Below are 12,848 nucleotides of genomic sequence, written 5' to 3' on the forward strand. Positions count from 1 at the left end.
CCTTTGCGATTTCTGTCTGCCATGCCCCTGTTAAAGGCTCAGGAATCCTGGGGGCAGGGAGAGAATATTTATACCCTATAGCTCTTTTAAGTTTACAAAAACTGAAAGAATGTCATCCTAATGAACGTATGACATGCATGTTTGGGGAGTAATAAGGGTTGAAGTAGACAAATAAGCATATATTTCACTAATCAGCTGCAATGTAAGCAGATAATAAACATAGGTCTAGTTTCACCTTTGCTTCCTCTGTTAAATTGAATGACTTTGTGAAGCAATACCCTGCCTTAGGGTACCACTGGCATTGAGGAAAGCTTTATATTCCTTTCTATTCCTCAGCTAGCCAAAGTTTAACAGGTTCCTGCTGAACTGCATGACTCATGGTTAATATACTTTCACCTCTGTCCCTCTGATTTCCAAGATCACTTGCTTAAACCTATAGCAAGAAGGATGAAAACAAATGTAGCTTGATTGCAGCTGATTTGAAATGGATTCCTAGGAGCATATCTGTGTAACCAGGTGTAAACAACTGTGCTGGTATTTACATAAATGTTTGCTACGTCAGCTAGAAAACATTTTGCTCTGTAATGCCTTGTTGGATGAGGTCAAAGGTCCATCTAATTCAGCCTTCGTGTCTCCAGCATTGACTCTCCACACATTTCATCATGTTGTTATTGTTGTTGTTGTTTTAAAAAAAATACCCTGGTGTGAAGTCAGAATTTCATCAAGGAAAGCCTTTTCCTCTCCATGTCAGGAAAAGTTATGCCTGTGTCAACTGTGAAAGGTTCAAAAGCTCTCTCTCTCTCTCTCTCTCTCTCTCTCTCTCTCTGTGTGTGTGTGTGTGTGTGTGAGAGAGAGAGAGAGAGAGAGAGAGAGAGAGAGAGAGAGAGAGAGAATCAGCTTAGACAATGATTTTGTTAAAAGAATATTGACCCTGGCTGCTTGGCTACTCCAACAGGACTCAGGATCAAGTTGAGCTTGGCCCACAAATGGCTTTGTGGGTTTGCCAGTTTTTACTGCAGGTTTATCTGAGACTTTGCTAATTCAGTTATATTTCCTTCCTCCTTCTTGGAGGAAGAATTATGAAGTCTGGAAGGTGGGGAAATCAGTGACTCATAAAACCTGGACAGCTCTGCAGTTTTTATGGCAGAGGCTTCCATCTAGAGCAATTACATCCAGAGTGCAGTGTGATGAAAGATCATGCCACCAGACTTATATTTCCTTGAAATATTGGAGAGCCCTTCATTATATAAGCCTTTTCAAGAATGGGCTCTTTTCCTCTTAAGAATGCCTTGTTATAGATAGACAATACACCTAATTATTTGACTCTTGGATATGAAGAATCATAATGAAGTGGAACATTTTTAGATACATTTTTTCAGACTAAATAAATAAGGTGGTTTTGTGGAAGGAATTTTATCCTAACCTAAACAAAAAACCTAAATATATCTAACTATTTGCTCACATTCAGCCCTTAATGCCTCTGTCACACCACCATTCCTCTCCATTGTTGTCTTCACTATCAGAATTCTGACTGTGATCTCCTTAATGCAAGGACTTGTTAAATATATATATACAGCTTGTACAACATATGGGTGGTTTTCAAACCCACTAAAAGTGCAATAGCAAGCCCATTTGCTTATTTTAGTAAGTAAACTGCAAAGCATGCTAATGACATTACAGTGGTAGCTCTGGTTACGAACTTAATTCTTTCCGGAGGTCTGTTCTTAACCTGAAACTGTTCTTAACCTGAGGTACCACTTTAGCTAATGGGGCCTCCCGCTGCCGGCGCACCTCCGTTGCATGACTTCTGTTCTCATCCTGAAGAAAGGTTCTTAACCCGAGGTACTGTACTACTTCTGGGTTAGCGGAATCTGTAACCCAAGGTGTTTGTAACCCAAGGTACCACTGTACATTAATAATAATATTTCAGCCATATTTTATACTGTGTATTCATGTCTGTATTTCCTGTACACTGATCACAGGTACAGTTGTTGACTACAACCCTAGACCTGTTTAACTAGTCATGCTCTTTTCCAAGGAAACACTGGACATTTTAAATTGGGCTATGGAACTAATATATTCTTGCACAGCACCCTAATCTTCAAGCAGTGTGAGATTCCAGGGATTCCAGGTGCTTTCTCAGGGTTTGTGTTTCCTCAGAATGAGAGGCAGGGGAGACTGTGGTGTCTTTGATACAGGCATCGCCCAACTTGCACAGGGGTTCCGTTCTGGGTCACCACACCTGTCATTCCTGCCTGTTCCACCTTAGTCCCCTCGGTCCCTTTTGGCGTTGTTTTTAGTGCGCACGACACCAATGCACACAAGTGGGGAGTTGCCTGGTTTATTTACACACATATAAAACCCGAGCCTATGATAGAGGAGCTCACAGCATAACACCCTAAGGGGATCTAGCATCTCCCATAGCCACATCCTTGGACTCAAACAGGAATCAGGCATGGCTCTGCCTCCCCCAGGTTTCAGCCTGCAGCCTTCCTTCCAGCTCACACACACTGCTTGTGCCCAGAATAAAAGCAGCCACTGAAGTCTAAGTGTTAAATCCTATGCATGTTTACTCAGAAGTAAATTCCACCATGGGGTTTACTCCGTGGTGAGTGTGTTAAGGACTACAGCTCAAGTAAATGAAATTACTTGCCTCAGCCTGCGTTTAAATATCATAGTGTGTAACACCAAGGTATTTTTCCTAATGCTAATGTTTGTAAGAAATAACATGCTAAGTATAGATCTAACATTTCCTAACTTCTAAGGGATGACAAAAATAAACTGAGTCTAAAGAATTGGCAGCTATTAAAACAATCTCAGGAAAAGTACACAGCTGTAACGTATTTTGCTTTGCACCATCTTTATTATTTCTTGTTGATTCCACTCCCCTTTCATCTTTGATATAAATATATGGAGTTGCTTTGTTCATGAGCTTTGTGTGCTCAGCACTTCTTTGTTTGTTCCTCATGTCATAAATAATGTGCCTTAGAAAAGCACTGAAGAAAGATACAGCATACTAGTGGCACCAAAACACTGATTTACATTTATTGGTATCCGTTAAGGTTAATACAGCAAAACACCCTCAGAAGTATTGGACACATTTTCACCCCCTTAAGCAACAGAGATCTGAGCATACAAGCATGTTTACTGACTGTATGTATAGCTAATGAAGAATAACTTCTAGATCAGGGATGAGGAGCCTGCAGTGACCTTCCAGATGTTACTGAACTACACCTGCCATCTTCTCTGACCATTGGTCATGCTGTCTGCACTGATGGAAGTGGGGGTCCAACTATATCCAAAGGGCTATAAATTTACCATCCTGTTCTAGATGTACAACCATCCACTTTGCAATGCTTAGCCAGATTCTTGAAATATCATATTTAAATGCATAGATTAAAGATTTGTGGCTCGTCCACACTTCCACATGTCCCATGCCTAGAAAGCATGGGTCTGAGCAGTTTCCACTTGTCGTGTGCTTTCTAAGCACAGGTACAAGCGGTTTTACCTTCGCCCCACCACTTTCCCCTGGAAAACCCACTCTTTAGCACCAAGTTGGAACAAATGGCAGTCTGCAGAAAACACAATTACCATTTGTTCTGATTCGGTGCTGAAGGTCGGGTTTCCATGGGAGAAAGCGGTAGGGCAAATGGAGGTGTGGATAAGCCCTTTGTGTGTGTCAAGTTGTGTTGCAATTAGGTAACTATGGCTGCCTTTGCATTCGGTGTTTTTGGAACTGTTACATTTCTAGTTGTTTTTATTACTGAGTTTGTATACCGCCCTTCATCCAAAGATCACTGGGCAATTCATAACATAAAAATACAAAATGAGAACACAAAATACATAACAAAACAAAAACAAACCAATAACCCTCTCTCCCACAAACACATTTAAAAGGCTATCAAATGTTTAATCAGCCAAATGCCTGGTTATAGAGAAACAGTTTCACCTGGCGCCATGTGTAATGAAGGCACCAGGAGAGTCTTCCTATGGAGAACATTCCAGAAATGGGAAGCCAACACAGAAAAGGCTCATTCTTACGTTGTCACCCTCCAGACCTCTCATGAGGGCCTGAGATGAAGATTGCAGGGTCCAGGTCAGTTCATATGGGGAGAGGTGGTCCTTGAGGTATTTCGGTCCTCAATATAATACAGTGGTACCTCTGGATACGAACGGGATCCGTTCCGGAGCCCCGTTTGCATCCTGAAGTAAACGTAAGACGCGACTGTGCATGCGTGGGTTGCGTTTCGCTGCTTCCGCGCATGCGCGTGACATCATTTTGAGTGTTTGAGCATGCGCTAGCGGCGAAACCCAGAAGTAACGTGCTCCGTTACTTCCAGGTCGCCACGGAGCGCAACCCGAAAATATTCATCCTGAAGCTACTTCAACCTGAGGTATGATTGTTGTTGAGAGGCTCCCAGATTTCTCATACATATGCTATATTAAACTATATGTATTTTAAAGTCAGAAGCATATGGTATGGTAAAGCCATGAAAGTACCATTCATATTCACAAATCTCTTATTACAATATTGTATACTGCCACATCTTTACCTCAGCTAGGCAGCAAATATTGTGAGTAATGTTAGGCTGAAGTTACCAGCCCATGATCATCCAGTAAGCTTTGTTGTTGGCTCAGATTTGAACCAATGACAAAGTTGTCCATAATAATAAGAATTCAGCCTACTACACAGTCAATACAAATCCCAGGCTATCAGCTCGAGGCAGTGACCAGCACAGATGCCCTGAAATGTTCATCAAGTGCATTATAAAAGAGCTATGAAGACAGTCGGAGCTGACCTGCTCTCTAAGAGAATGCAGTCCCATAACAACTTGCATTATTTAGGGCCATTAGTGCTAGTTCTAATAATAACAAAGACTTATTAAGACTCAAATGCTTCATGAACATTATTACCTCTGAGCTAAACACTCTTGCCCTGGCACAGTAATTGGTTCTTTTGCAGCAAGAATAGTTATTGTGTCCTGTTTTTAGAATAACATGGGGAAAAGCAGTTTCAGTGGGGAAATTAATCTGAAATAAATACTTTAGAAGAAGAAAGGTTCAGTGTAGCTGAAAATGGAATGAGGTGAGAGAGTTGCACATCACATTTGGCTTGACATTTGCTTTTATGGTTTAAAGCCTATTCTAGTATTCCCTAGCAATAACTTGTAGTCATGCTCAGAAAGCTTGTTCCTCTTACTGCAAATATTATTTAAGGGCAAAAGGAAAATCCAGCTGTGTGTAATTGTTTTAATAAGGTGTATGACGTATGTTTAGCATATCTATCTTGTAGCAAGAAATTAAATATTGGCAGAATGGTCCAGCAGAAGGTCAGGCCAGCTACATCTGCCTTTTCCTATTTGGCTTTTGGGTGCATTGCTAAATATGCTAATAATAATTTAAGAATCATTTTGTCCCAATTCAGGATTATTCCCTACAAAGTCTGCAGAATTATTTTCCTTAAGCCTGCAGTGAAGGGCTTCTTGGCTCAAGTGTCTTCACTTATTTTTCGGTATGTGAGTGTGCATGCATGTGTATCTTACAACAAAGATAACATTTCATGCTTAAAACGAAGTGGGCTGTGGTCCATAAAAACTTGTGCTGCAATAAACAAATTAGATGCCATGACTCCTTCTTGTTCTTGTTTTAAATATCTGGGTCTCTTCAAGCCTTTTTTCATTCAGATGCTCAAGTCTTTCCCCTCTGTTTTCTCCAAATAGAAAAACTGTTCAGGTGCCAAACATTCTCCAGTACCCATCAATACAAATGTAATTATTTTCCTTTTAAATGAGACCAGAATGGTTTATTTTGCCAGCTATAACATGCAGTCCTTACACGTTTGTATCAGATACTGGGGAACAATCTTATTTAAAACTGGCAGCTAATAACAGATGTTAGGAAGATCACTAGGAAGATTCTCATCTAGGGGATGTAATATGCATCAGAGTTTGGGAAGTTACATTCTCCAGCTACTGCGAGAGGCAAAAAGAAAGAAATAAAGAAAGAAGTTCAAAGCAAGGGCGGGGAGAGAGAGAGTTGGCTAAAGGTGAACAGTCCCTAATCTTCCATCCAACCTACTTAAATTTCAGCAAGTGCTATTCTTAAAGGGAAGCTAACTCATGTGTGAATTCTAAGCAAAATCATTTGGATTCCATATGTATGGTAGTCCAGGTGCTATTCTGTATAAAAGAGTATATGCATACAACTCCTGATAGCTGAATAATATAAATCAAAGAGATTGTACGGTATCTTAAAGAAAAGAAAAAAGGATACAGTAAACTAGGTGATTTGATAAAAAATAAAAATCTTAATTGTATACAGTGAAAGTTTGGTGGAAGGAGACCAGGCCACAAATCTATCTGCCTGGAGCTCTTTCACATGTTTTCACCAGCCATAGCTCAGGTGGAAGCAGGATGCATAAACAGGCCCCTGCGTCTGACTTTAATAGATAGACAGAATCATATGCGAGGAGATGGTCCTTCAGCTATGAAGAAAGCCAGTGTAGTACAACAGTGTAAATATGAATAGCTGTGGAGAGTGCACTACAGCAGTGGACCCTAAATGCATAGAGTTAACGTTTCTCCTACCCAAAACTAAAACAAGACAAAAGCATGGCCAAGGCAACAGAAAGCTCAGATAGTGCAAATTGACCATGGGAGCAAGGTCAGATACCACTTTGCAGCCCCCACATTCAGTCCAAATGTTTCCTGATCTCTTTTCTGCAAAGATAATGAAACTCTGTACTAAAAAAGCATTCAGTGTTCTTCTCATGAACAAAACAAATAATAAAAGCATGTATTGATGCCGCATATCCTGATGCAAGGCTATATTTTATTGTATTCCATATCACTGCTCAGGATGTTGGAACCACAGGCAGGATGCGATTTGCTTATAGTTTAACCACAGGTGAATGTCATGTCAATAAATATAACTCAGCCTGTTTCACTCTTCCTGCATCACCAATTTGTAGCAGCTTAATGCTAGCACAGTAACACAATGGTGAAAGAGGACTCTATTCTTTTATTTCTGGTGCCTCTGCCTCCTGTGTTCTGCCTCACCATTACTCAAATTTCTCTGTTGTAGCAGGTCAAAATGCGGTGTGCAAGCACCATCTGACCTGTTTTTAAGGGGTAAATTTCAGCTTTTGCATCCTGAAGATGTGGACAGAGTGCTTGCAACTGTTTGCCCAGCCACATACTCTCTGGGCACTCTTCTCAATCCTGGGGTGGGTCCAGGGTCCAATCTGCCTGCTGCCCTTAAACCTGCATCTACTTCTGAAGCCCACTCTTGACATGGAGGGTTCTTGACAACAACCACCCAGTCACAAATAGCTCCATCCTGGACAAGATGCATCAGTGTGGTGGCAGTGCAGTTACAGGAGCTTCTGGAGAATATTGGTTAGCTGGACCTGTTCCAATCTGAGTTCAAGCTGCATTTTGGAACCAGATCAATCTTGTTTCCCCTGAGGGGTGACCTTTATCAGAAGAAGGAAAGGGAGATTGTGATGCTGTTTCTACTTGATCTCTCAGAGGCTGTTGGTACCAAGAATCATGGCATCCTCCTAGACAGCTTTTGTGAATTAGGGGGATTCCACTTCTACCTACAGAACTGGTTATAGAGAATAGGGTTGGGTGGCATCACCTCAGTCCACCAGCTATCGTAGTGTGGTGTGCTGCAGAATAACATATTGTCCACAGTGTTATTTAACATCTACATGAAACCGCTGGAAGCAGCTGTTAAATAGCAATGTGTAATTTGTCATTCCCTCATATGAAATGTAAAAGGTAGAACACCTCAACTTGCTACCAACTACTCAGTGGATGGTTTCAACACTTTTTTGCTGCTCCATCACACTGTTGTACGCCAGGGATGGGGAACCTCTGGCTCCTCAGATGCTGCTGGAATATAACTCCCATCATCCCTGGCCAAGCCAGCTGAGATTGATAGGAAATGGAGTCCAACAACCTACGAGGTGGAAAACCAGTGATCCTCTAGCTGTACACTGTCTCGAGTTGCTAGGAGGGAGGGCAAAATATAAATGTAATAAAATAATAATGCTATTAGATATTGTTTAGAAGGGCAAAGTTTCCCTTAGTTTAAGTTTTTATACATATAGGTACAAACATATGGCTACCTTTTCCCCCCTCAGGAAGATTGTACCATAGGAAAGCCATGTCTCCTACGGAGCTTTACAGTGCAATCCTAAACACATTTACTTAGAAGTAAATTCCACTGTTTTCAGTGGTGCTTACTCCCTAGCAAGTGTATTTAGGATTCAAGCCTTAAGCAATTTAGAAGTGTGACCCTGGGCCTCTTCCAGCACAGCACTTTGCCTCAGAATCAAAAATAGGAGTGCAGCGTCCTTGTTTATTCAAATGTACTTTGTTAGAACTCCCATTTGAGGCTGCAACAATCCCGCCCACATCCACATTCTCAAGATTACATCAGAACACTGGCAGGAATTCTAAATTCCTGGTGGATGTCAATTACACTCCAGGAAGCCAAGAACATAGGAAGCCACTCACATGCTAAAATGATCGTGATGATTGCAAATGAGATCTTACCTGTCACCATCCTCATATTTATCATCAGTTTCAGCAGCAATGAACAACTATCATAGGTAACTCATGTACACTATGGAAGAAAACATGTACAGTCATGTCTTGAGACAGCATCCTCCTATATAGCCTGTCTTTCCTCCACCACAAATTGCTCAAACCAGCATTCTTGCACTTTGCAAAGGTTCCAAAATCCACAATTGGGCAATATCTTCATTTGGAAAGTCAAAACATTACACGATAGTGAGTGAGCTTTTGATTTCTCCACAATTTTCAATCAGGATAGATGTTAGCAGGAGGAAGAAACAGGGTAGGGAAAAACATGATTTGTGTAACACTCCGCAATGTGAAGAGTTCTAGAGAACTCCAAAACTTTATTTCTATTTTGTGTTATTTTTGTTGTTACTATAAAGGTATTAAGCCACCTGTGGATTTTATCATTTTCCTTATAGAGAAACACCTCATGTTTTATTTGTATGAGGGATGAGGGACCAACTCCCTTCTCTTGCGGGGGCCCAATTAGTGCCATTGCCTTCCGTTAAGAGTTTGGGTGTAATCCTTGACGCCTCCCTTTCCATGGAGGCGCAAGTCACAGCAACAGCCAAGGCGACATTTTTCCACCTTCGCCGCATCAAGCAGTTGGTCCCTTACCTTTCCCACCCCGACCTGGCCACAGTGATCCATGCGACAGTCATCTCCAGGCTTGACTACTGTAATTCGCTCTACGCGGGGCTGCCCTTGAAGCTGTCCCAGAAACTCCAGCGGGTACAGAATGCTGCAGCGAGGCTCCTCACGGGGTCTCTGCCATGGGAGCATATTCATCCAGTGCTTTTCAAGCTGCACTGGCTCCCGGTGGAGTACAGGGTCAGATTTAAGGTGCTGCTTTTGACCTTTAAAGCCCTTCACGGCCTAGGACCCTCGTACCTACGGGACCGCCTCGCCTGGTATGCCCCACGGAGAGCCTCAAGGTCCATAAATAACAACACCCTAGTGGTCCCAGGCCCTAAGGAAGTTAGATTGGCTTCAACCAGAGCCAGGGCCTTTTCAGCACTGGCCCCAACTTGGTGGAACGCTCTGTCTCATGAGACCAGGGCCCTGCAGGATCTGATTTCTTTCCGCAGGGCCTGTAAGACAGAGTTGTTCCGCCTGGCCTTTGGATTGGAGCCAATTTGATTCCCTCCCCCCCCCTTTTTCTTTTTTCTTTTCCTTCTCCTGCAATGAGGCTTCATTTTAATATTTTAATGTTCCATTATTTTAATGTTGTATTTTATTTTTGTTTTTAAGTTATAATCACTCATCTTGTTTTTATTATTGCTTGTAAGCCGCTCTGAGCCCGGCCTTGGCTGGGGAGGGCGGGGTATAAATAAAAAATTATTATTATTATTAAAAATTATTATTGTAATTCTTGGTCACTTTGAGTTCAATTGAAATAAAACTGCAGTAAAAATAGATGTATTGTGCCCTGTTTACTGATACAAATACTAAAATTTAACACTCCTGGTCATTTATTTGGAAATAAATGTTGATTATAATTGAGCTCAGATCCAGATAAATAGGTTTGTAATCAGTATGCAAGTCACAATTAAGTCAACAGATTTAAACCAACAGATATGTGTTTTAACACCCCCCATACCTTATGAATTTTATAAACAGTTTCCTACTAATTATATGTATTCAATGAAATAATTCATTGGCAAAAAATATAATGCTTAATACTAGTCTTGAAGAAGATGTGCCATATGTAATAACTGCCTTTTCTATTTTATAATGCACACATTGGACCCAATGCATTCCTAGGAAGAGAGACTATGCATTGCCAAACAAACAAACAAAGTGTTCATTCTCTGGCAGTATTTTGCATGTTTTCTTGCATGTCAGAAAAAAACGCTGAACCCTAAAAACCATCAACAAATAGACTAATCTTCCTCCTTGGTGGTCATGCTCAAGAGAAGAAATAGTTATAATGGCTGCAGACCTTTTTGTTAGGATGGTACTAGGGAAACTTCAAAGTATGCATCATACTTGTGTTTGACAGGAAACTATTTTTGTTTCAGTAGAACTCTGCAATTGGAAGTAAACCGATCTGTGATCAAAACAGCAAAACAAGCAACACATGCCTCTGGTTGGCCACTGTGACAAGAGGATGCTGGATTAGATGAGTCATTAGCCTGTTCCAGCAAGCTCTTCTTATGTTCTCAACAAGGAAAAGAGTATTTGAGAGAAAAGCACAGCTAGAAGGGCTTCGCTCCTAACTTCCATTCTGTGTCTTAAGTCTTTCCTCTTTCCAATGTATTCAGCATTGCCTGAGTCAGACTACGACACTGTCGGATATAGTGGCACCCTAACAGCACAACCCTATGCATGCTTACTCAGAAGGAAGTCTTACAGTGTTCAATGGAAGTTCCTCCCAATTAAGTGTTAATGAGGATTGAGATGCAATCCTAAGCATGTTGCTCACTCAAAAGTTTCAATATGTTCAAAGTCGTTAGAATAGGCAGCATTGAAGCCAAGACTATCTTGTTTTAATGATGAGGGTTGACCTGTATACAGTGGTACCTCGGGTTAAGTACTTAATTCGTTCTGGAGGTCCGTTCTTAACCTGAAACTGTTCTTAACCTGAAGCACCACTTTAGCTAATGGGGCCTCCTGCTGTGCCGCCAGAGCACGACAATTTCTGTTCTCATCCTGAAGCAAAGTTCTTAACCCAAGATACTGTTTCTGAGTTTGCGGAGTCTGTAACCTGAAGCATATGTAACCCGAGGTACCATTGTACTGCCCCTCTATGGATCTCTTCAACTCTAAGGCTGCTTCTGGATGATGTCTACTGAACATTCATCCTGATCAGTTTGCAGGGAAGTTGGATGTCAGTTGCATCAAAGCAAATGTTAGCCCACACTTTCCAGTAAATTACCCCATCACTTTTTATGTTGCTAAAAGTCAGGTCTTTGGGGAAAGTAGATTTGTTGTGGAAGACCTCGCAATTTCCAATAGTTGTGCAACATGAATTTGCTGGTACTGTATATGATTGAATCACACAATGATATAACTACAGTGTCCTAAGGATGCACACTGAAGTATACTTTTTAAACATATATTTTAAAACCTTTTTCATTTTTCTTTTTCAACCCAAGAATGTGGAAAGTAATTAGACAGAGGCTTATACAATAATAAGTATAATTCTACCTATATTTATTAAACACATAATTTAGGAGGACCATATTTATTTTTTAGGTGCAGGGAAGGCATGTTGTTTGAAATATAAGATTACAAAGTCCCACCCAACTGCATGGGATTGTTCTGCTGATTCTTCATCTTTTCAGCAACTGCAAAATCAAATCAAAAACAATTATTTACAGAATCGTAAACCTGGTTCTTTAAAATTAACAAAGTAGAATAGTGTGTCATATAAATTTCATCAGAGGGATAAACTACACTGGACGGAAACCCAAGGGATGAGTTAAGAATGCCAGGATGTGAAGGTGGAGGCAGTGTTGCAAGTATTTGGGATTCCTTGTTGACTCTTTAGCCATGCTTTTATAAGAAAAATCCTGTAAGGCTTCTAAAATCTAACATGTGTTCAGGGTTGCAGAGTCCAGTTTTAGTTCGGAGTTAACAGGGTTTTGGTTTTTTGTTAAGCCAAAACTTTTATGAAGTTTTTTTTAAAAAAATAAAATAAAAAATAAACTCCAGAATAGTCATACTGAATACGTACAAAACTAACAGCTTCCCGCGGATTATCTCGGAAAGGTTACTAAACTTTGCCGTCATAGCCACGGGGGTGGCACTATAGCAATTATGCCGGATTGGTTCATCCGGGGGTAGAAGGAAAACGCCGCACAATCGCCTCTCTACACACGATAAGCTTTTGTACAGCTCGAGGGGTGTGACGCTCGCGGGCGGCATCCGCGGCGCCGGAGAAAGCCAGGCTGCCCGCGCGGAGGATAAACCCGCCGCCTCCCGCCCTTCGCTCAAGTGACCGTGACAAATAAGGAGAGAAAAAACCCAAACCCCTCGTCACGTATCCGGAGTCCCCGCCTGCCTGCCTCTCCCTCCCACGCCAGCCAGTCACTCCCGACGGGATCAGAGCAACCATCGCCTGGCCGCGCGCCCGCGACTCCGTCCCTTTACTACCTGGGCTCGCCGCTCATTGGCTGGGCCAGTCCCGCCCTCGGGGATGACGCCACCAGGCCTCGGCTTGACAGGCAGGTACGGCTTGGGGGCCGCCATGTTGGGAGCGGAAGCGGAGTGAGTAGCGGCGGCGGCGGTAGTAGTAGCAGTAGCCCTGCTGGA

General features: G+C 41.8%; 1 long non-coding RNA gene across 1 annotated transcript; it reads right to left on the reverse strand.

Annotated features, from left to right (window-relative positions):
* Nucleotides 1–11,652: 11,652 nt before the first annotated feature.
* On the reverse strand, nucleotides 11,653–12,827 carry LOC309531236. The gene is made up of 2 exons (XR_014219163.1): nucleotides 12,690–12,827; nucleotides 11,653–11,881 (listed from the first exon to the last, which is right to left on the reverse strand). It is a non-coding gene; the product is annotated as an uncharacterized lncRNA (long non-coding RNA).
* Between the last annotated feature and the right edge of the window lie 21 nt (nucleotides 12,828–12,848).

This window comes from Podarcis vaucheri (genome assembly GCF_965113315.1).
Source record: "Podarcis vaucheri genome assembly, chromosome: 4".
NCBI lineage: Eukaryota > Metazoa > Chordata > Lepidosauria > Squamata > Lacertidae > Podarcis > Podarcis vaucheri.